This window comes from Pipra filicauda, unplaced genomic scaffold (genome assembly GCF_003945595.2).
Source record: "Pipra filicauda isolate LSUMZ 115617 unplaced genomic scaffold, ASM394559v2 scaffold196_size3971931_pilon, whole genome shotgun sequence".
Taxonomy (NCBI): Eukaryota; Metazoa; Chordata; class Aves; order Passeriformes; family Pipridae; genus Pipra; species Pipra filicauda.
The window spans coordinates 2510068-2518085 of record NW_024104305.1 but is presented as its reverse complement, the minus strand read 5'-3'; positions in this window follow the sequence as shown (position 1 = coordinate 2518085).

Genomic DNA, 8018 nt, shown 5'->3' with positions numbered 1-8018 from the left:
CCTCAGAATGCACCAGGGGAGGTTTAGGTTGGATATTAGGGAAAATTCCTCCATGGAAAGGGCTGTCCAGCCCAGGGCACCGATGAAGTCACCTTTCCTGGAGGGATTTAAAATCCACGTGGATGTGGCACTTGGGGACGTGGGTTTGTGGTGGCCTTGGCAGTGCTGAGGGTTGGACTTGGTGGTCTTGGAGGTCTTTTCAGTGTCAGCCTTGTAATGAAATCTTCTTGATTCCAAAGAACCAGTGGAAATCCTTCCCAAATCGTGGCAGAGATTTCAAGTGAAGACACTGAGTGTCCCTGTGCAGTCCAAGGACACTTAACTTCATGTAAAACTATATTTAGACACGCAGTTTATTTCTGGAAGGGGTTTTTTTTTGCTGCTTATTTAGAGATATTTGAAGTTAAAGCCAATTTTCTTTTAAGACTTAGTTACACCTGGTGCTGCATCTCTGGCAGTGCTTGTGCTTCCCCTTTTCAAATGGCATTTTTCCTGTGTAGTCCTGAGAGGAAAAGGGAAAGAGCATTTTCTATTCTTAGAGCAGCTCTGAGGCTGTAAGAACACTTTAAAAGGTTGGTGACACTCGGATAAAAAGGTTTGGAATCTTTATGAAGAGTTTGGTGGCCTTGTTTCCAGCTGAGTTTGTGTGTGGGAGGGGGTTTGGGGTTGTGGTGTCCTGGGCAGGACCAACTTTGGCATCTCAGTCCCACATCTTTTTGCTTAATCAAGCACAGGTAGTTCTGGCTCAGGTTTGGGAGGGTTTCGGGGTGTCTGAGCTCTGTTTGTCCTTTCTCAAGTGTGAAAACCTTGCCCTTGACATGGGAAAGTCTGAGGTGTGGCTTCACCTGAGGGCTGGGAGAGATGGGATATTGGGAAGGAATTCCTGGCTGGGAGGGTGGGGAGGCCCTGGCCCAGGTTGCCCAGAGAAGCTGTGGCTGCCCCTGGATCCCTGGGAGTGTCCAAGGCCAGGTTGGAGCAACCTGGGCTAGTGGAAGGTGTCCCTGACCCAGGGAGACCCAGCACTTGGTCCCTGCTCACGAGTGATGTGTGGGGGCAGCTTCAGGGACCATTTCTTACTGAAGTTTTCAATGTGCATCTGATTTATTCCTCCAATTTTGCTATTTTTTTGTCTTAAAACCATTTTGCTCGGCGTGAAATGAGACCTCAGTGTGTGACCTTGGCACTCTGGTCTTCGTTACGGTTTTCTGGGATGCAGGAGGTGGCTGTAGCTGGCAGTGTGAGATCCATTCCAGGGGGGACATGCAGTGATCCAGGCATTCCTCAAAATCCAGCTCTGACTAGGGGGATAAAACACAACGTGCAGAGGAGCAGCTCTGAGTTTCAGTCATTCCCCAGGCTGAGCTCAATTCTGCGATGAGTCATTAATTTCTAAAATACAGCTTTACTGTCATGGAATGTGATTATTCCATAAGGCTGTTATTTTTCTCTGTGCAGCATTTAGAAGCTCTTTAAGCATTTGACAGGTGAATAAAAGATTGAGCCCTCTCTCCAGAGAACAGGAGCCTCGCTGGCACAGAGGTGACGTCGCCCTGAGTCGTCTCTCTGCTCGACTCGGGGTGCTGAGCTCACCCAGCAGCTGCAGCTCCCAACTCAAACCATCTTACAAAGTAAAGCAGAGTAGATTTACTTCGTAAAAGTACAGATTTTACTTGGCAAGTGTACATTATTTAGGTTAAATCAAAAAGGGAGGTTGAGGCTCGAGCTGAGCTGAATGTCCCCGGGGTGTCTCGCTGTGGTGCCCCAGCAGCCAGGGGAGTTCCCCACGGTTTGCAGGTCTCTCTTGCACCACAAAGTGAGCTTACAGAAGGTCCTGTGAGCTGTGGGGGGAAGCAGGGTTTTCCACCTTGTCACAGAATCATCAAATCATGGAATGGTTTGGGTTGGAAGGGACCTTAAAATCATCCAGTTCCATGGGCAGGGACAACTTCCACTATCCCAGGTGGCTCCAATGCCCATCCAACCTGGCCTGGGACACTTGATCCTATTGCTCTGCCAGTCATGACAATCAGGATTTAACTCCCAAATCCCAGAGGTGGCCTGTGAAGCTGGTTTTGTTCTCAGGGCAGGGCTGAGCCCCATCCCTCGTGTCCCTTGTGCAGGGGCTGTGCCAGGTGCTGGCACTGGGATTGTGCCACCACAGCAGGATTTCCCTGGGTCAGCTTGGAGAGCTTCCATGTCTCCTGCCAGCTGGAGAGAGCCCATCCCACCACTGGGCCCAGCTGGGTTTGGACCCTCGGTGAGGCTCCCAGGGTGAGGAGAAATGAGGAATTCCCTCCTGGAATGAGGAGGGTCAGGCAGAGCCTTCCCTCCGGCTGCGTGTTCCCGTGGTGGGAGGTGCTGCACCTGGGCAGCTCCAGGTGAGCCCAAGGGTTGGATCATGTCTAGATGACACCTCTCCATAATTTCCTGTGTGGATGAGGTCAGAGTGATGGGATACACAACTCTTTTCCCCAGTTGTCTTCCGGTGTGGCTTGAGGGGCTGGTGGACTTGGAGCATGTCCCCCCTTCCTGGGTGTCTCTGCAGGGCCAGGAGCTGGACTCTGATCCTTGTGGGTCCCTTCCAGCTCAGGATATTCCATGATTCCATGAACCTTTACAAGGCTGAAATAACAGCAGGAGGAAACTTAAATGGATTGTTTTAATCAAAAAACAAAGAGGAGGAAACTTGGCTTCTCTCCTCAGTTCTGCCCTTACCTCACCTGACCACGATGAAGCCACCAAGGCTTCTGCACATTCCCTTCTCCCTCTGGAAGGCCGTGTGTCTGGGAATCTCTGTGTCACCAGGAGGCTTAACTGAATGTTTCTCCATGTACTCATCGACCCTCCAGTTCAGTTCCCACTTTGTGTTCCCTCAGAAAAGGGGAAGGATGTTGTCTGAGGGGGTGTTTGCAAGCAAACAACGACCCCCACCGTGCTCTCCAAAACAAACTCCCCCAAATGATGGTTTGGGGTTGTGTCTGGAGCCTCTGCAGCCTTTGGTTCACTCAGTTCTGTCTGTGGGGAGCCCTTGCCTGTCCTTGGTGCTCCCTGAGCGTGGCCGGTGCTGCCCATGGAACTGGAACAGGATCCATGTCCTGCCCGTGGAATTGGAACATGATCCGTGTCCTCATGGATCCCAGTGCTTGTGATTGGATTCCTCGTGGATCCTGGTGTTTGTGGTGGGCACCAGAGCACAACAACAGCCCCCTGGGATTGTAGAAAGGCCGGGAGGCGACGGCAAACGGAATGAACGGGATCCTCTTTGTGGATTTGACGGAGCCGCTGCCGTGGATGCGCGGAAGTCCGAGCCTTTGGAATTCTCCCTTTAAAAATCCCGTGTCCTGCTCTCCTGGCAGATGTGCTGACCGGCTTATTGTCTCCATGGCAACAAGGTTTGGGTTTTAAGATAGCCTGAAGTCACAGAAGAGAACCGGGGTATTAACAGAGTGGGCAGTGTGGGTATGGAGGGAAAACGGGATCGGGCTGCTCCTCACCCCAAATCCGGGTGTTTGGGATCGCCTGTCTCCCTGCTCCGACTGGGGGTGTTTGTTTACATGTGCTTTTGGAGCATGACCTATAAAATGAACGCTCCTCAGTCGTGCAGGGTTGGTACCATGAGGCATTTGCATGACTGGAGTGAAAAAATGCCGGAGCGGTGCCGAGCGTGTGACACGGAGCAGGGAAGAGTTAAAAACCAGCTCCAGCAACGTGCAGGGCATAAATATGTGTAAATTTATAGATCATTATAAATATATAGGCTATGAATGCACAGTGTTCTTGCTGTAATGAGGAGATTGGATTCCGAATTCCTACGTGACCCGATCAGCCCCGGGGCAGCTCCATCCCCACCTCCCAGCACCTCCTTCCAGTCCCACCAGTTTGCTTTGTACCCCCAGTGTGGTGTGATTCCAGGTGGAGCCCTGGGAGGAGATCTGGGAGCTCTGGGATGTGCCGTGGTTTCTATGGACACCAACGGCTCGTGTCAAACACGATCCGATGGGATTGTGCTGAATGTGGAGGAAGCAGAGTTGATCACGTGGGGCTCCAGACCCAGGGCTGCTAAAATATGTTCTGTTGCCTTGAAAGGAGTGTGGTAGAGACAGAAATAGGGTTGTTGTTTTTTTTTTCCTAAATTCCTTAGGTTTTGGGTGACGCACAGACTCGGGAAAAAGAGCTTCTGACCAGGGTGAGGTGGGAAAGCCTGGTGTGGGTAACCTCCAAAATTCTGCTTTAATAAAGCAGAGCCCCAGGAAATACAACTGCCATGTTAAAAAATATCCCGTTGGAGGAGTTTTTGGCTGATACTCCAATGTAATAAACACAGTCATGGAATCACAGGATGGTTTGGGTTGGAAAGGATCTGAAAGATCATCTCATTCCAACCCCATTGCCATGGGCAGGGACACCTTCCACCAGCCCAGGTTGCTCCAGCCAGGCCTTGGACACTTCCAGGGATCCAGGGGCAGCCACAGCTTCTCTGGGCAACCTGGGCCAGGGCCTCCCCACCCTCCCAGCCAGGAATTCCTCCCTAATCTCCAATTTGAACCTTTTGGAAATCAGTGTTGGACAACCTGAGAGTTGGAGTGACAATGTGTCTCTCCTGCTGTAATAATTTTTGGCTGCTGGTAACGAGGTCTCCAAGTTTCCCAAGGAGTGGAGTGGTATGAGGAATAGCAAGGACTCTCCTGCCTCCTCCTATCCCTCTAAAAAAAATGGGAATCTTCCTTAAAACACATGGAGGAAGGTTGGAGATCCCTCCCTGCCCTGATTCCCTGCCCCGGACACAAATAAAGTGGATTTTTGTGCCGAGGGCCCCCGTGACCTTCCACAGCTCCTACAGCGTGTCAGAGGTGCTGTTCCCGCCCAGCTGTTGGGAATTTCGGTGTCAGCATTCCCATGGAAGTGTTCCCACCCAAACCCCTCTGCTCTGAGCTGTTTGCAGAGCACCTCAGGGGTGGTTTTGGGTGAGATCTGGGCTGGAGGGTGTTAAACACTGCAAGGAACCAGGGTAAAAGTACATCCTGGTAGTTCCACTCCACTCCCAGGGAACAAGAAACCCTCCGTGCTCCGTTTCCGTGGCACTTCTGATGAGGAATGTCACGCTTTTAGGGAAAACCTTTTTTTGTTCTAAAGCAAAGATTTAATGTCCTTAAATAAGAATCTCTTCAACACTGGATCCTGGTGGCTTTGCAGTGCTTGGCTCTGGGCTGGGACTCCTTTTCCTGCAAGGAATAAGCTGTAACCTGCCTTTGGTTTGCCTCGTATCCCATTTTTCCTGTCATTTGTGGGTTTTTTGATGGTCGTTCTCCGGGCTGGTGGTTTCAGTGCTTGACCAGCAGCTCTTTCCCAGCTTATATAACACATCACATTCCCAGTTACACGTTTGGACAGTGGGAACTGCCCCCGTGTCCTGATATTTCCGTAGGTTATTGCACTTAATGCATTTTGATATCCCTGGAAAAATTTGAGATCCCGAACCAGCCAAACGCCTCAGGTCAGAACTTTGAGGGCACCTTTTGAAAATGCTCACTCCTTTGAAAGAAAATATCCTTTTATTGGGATACTCTGGTGTCTCAGCCAGTGATATCCCATTAATTTTCCATGTTTCGCCTGGAGAAACGTTTCCAGCGGTTTGTTCTGTGGGAGGAAGAAGAGGCAGCTGCACGTGGCACCTCTGTAATCCAATTCCTGTTGGATCTGGAGACGTGTCCTGCTGCTTCCATGAAGATCTGCTCTCCTACCAGCCCTTGGGTGGGAATACACGGGGGGTTGTGAGCTAAAACCAAGGATTGGGACACACCAGGCAGGAATCACCTGCCTCATTCCTGGTGTTGGATCCAATGCTGGACATCCCAGGCCAAGAGCATCCAAGGATCCGGGCACCTGTGGAAGTCCATCACCCTGGTGCAGCCCCACAGGATTTTCTGGGTGACCTGAAGCAACTCAGACAGCTGGGATTAATCAGGAGAATCCCAATTCCCAGAGGAAAACCTCACTTGTGACTCCAGTAAGCCTTGATACCTACAGAGTTCCGTGTCCCTTTCCAAAGAGAAAGGTGGATTACCTGATGATTTTCCAACCAAATGACACTTCTGATTGGATTTTCCTTGCCCAAATCCCTGTGGTGTGGTGTGTTCTCCACTTCCCACCTCATGGGTCCAGGGGGGACCTTCTCCTCTACGAGACCTTGGTGCCAACACGTGGGCCAGAAATGTTCTGCTCCAGTTTCTGTGAGGGGTTTCTGGAGGCCTTTCATGCCAAAGTCACTTCGTGCTTCCAAGTTCCCAAGTGGGATTTTTGCCTTGGGAATTGTTGGGGTGGTCATTCCTTGGGGGATCTCTTAGCAACTGGAACTGGTTTTCCCATCAGGAGACACTTCGTGACCTGGTGGGGTTTTTTTCCCTCCTCTCTTTTATTGGTCTGGGAATGATAAAAATTCTTGGGCATTTCTTGGGGCTTAACGAGCAGTTGAGGTTAATGGCCTGAGATTGTTAAATACCAGCCAGACATTAAATCTTCCAAGTGCCCAGGAGCAATTTTGACTCATATTCCCTTGGAGTCCATCCGTCTCAGCCAGGATCCCACCTTGGCTCTCTGTGCCAGGGGTTGGGTTGAGCACAAGTCTCTCCTCAGGTGATCCTGTGGTTTGGCTCTTTGCCTGCTCTCACACCTCTGCTTCAAGGGAAAGTTGACATCAGGCATTTCCTCTGGGAGGGACATCCCGGGGGATTCGGGGCTGCTGCTGTTCCAGCATGGAGGACCCGCAGGAATTATTCCCCGTGGACTCTTGGAGTCATTCCATAGGAGCTCTTGGCAGGAGGTCACCACCCAGCCAAGGATAAGATCCTTACTTCCCATGTTGTTATGAAACAAAACGAAGGTGGAATAACTCCTACAAAACTATTGCATTAATCCTGACTCCTGGGCTGTTCCAGCCTGGAATGAAGGATCCAGGGATGAGCTGCATGACAGGACGGTAAAATGCAAAAGGAGATGAAAGGCAGGAATACAGCTGTCCCTCTTTGGATCACCCTTTCTGCAATTCCAAAGCAGGAATTCCCAGTGTCAACGCCGAGCCCCAAACACCAACCCCAGGGAGAGGAACCTGAGCGGCAGAGGCTCCTTTATCCTTAGCCACGCTCAGCAGTCAGGAGGGAGACAGTATTTGCTGTCAGACGGATTTCAGAGCCCAAAAAGCACATTAAAAATAAAAGAATGAAGGAAGCCGAGCCTTGCTGAGCAGAGCACACCCATCTGTGGGACTGCAGAGCCGGGCCCTCCTCCGGGGATTTTTATAATAACTCGCCTCTCCTGGTAAATGCTGAATTAATTTATGTAGGTTGGGTTTGTCTGCTGGTAAATGGGATGAAGAGGAGCCTCCTTCAAGGACTCATGGAATGGTCTGGGATGGAAAGGGGCCGTAAGGCTCATCCAGTCCCAGGTGGGCAGGGACACCTGCCACTATCCCAGGATGCTCCCGTGGTTTGGAGGGTGTTTTTGCAGCCTGTGCTCCCTGACAGTGGGATAACTGAGGTTCATCCCCACACCACCTGGGATCTCTCCCAGCTCCACGTGTCCAACGTGCAGCTCCTTCCCCTGGAGGTGCCTCTGCCTGGGGGGATGGTTCAATGAGGGGTTACCACTCACGCAAGAAAACAGGAATGAGCGAATTACAAGCCGGTGTAAATTTATGCAGGAGCACGCGGGGAAATCTCAGCCCCTTTCCCGTTCCCACATAAATAATTTAATGGGTGTAAACGCCTGAAAATAGCTCATGAGGGGGAGGGGAGGGGGGGGGAGGGGGGAGGGGGGGGGGGGGGGGGGGGGGGGGGGGGGGGGGGGGGGGGGGGGGGGGGGGGGGGGGGGGGGGGGGGGGGGGAGGGGGGGGGAGGGGGGGGGGGGGGGGGGGGGGGGGGGGGGGGGGGGGGGGGGGGGGGGGGGGGGGGGGGGGGGGGGGGGGGGGGGGGGGGGGGGGGGGGGGGGGGGGGGGGGGGGGGGGGGGGGGGGGGGGGGGGGGG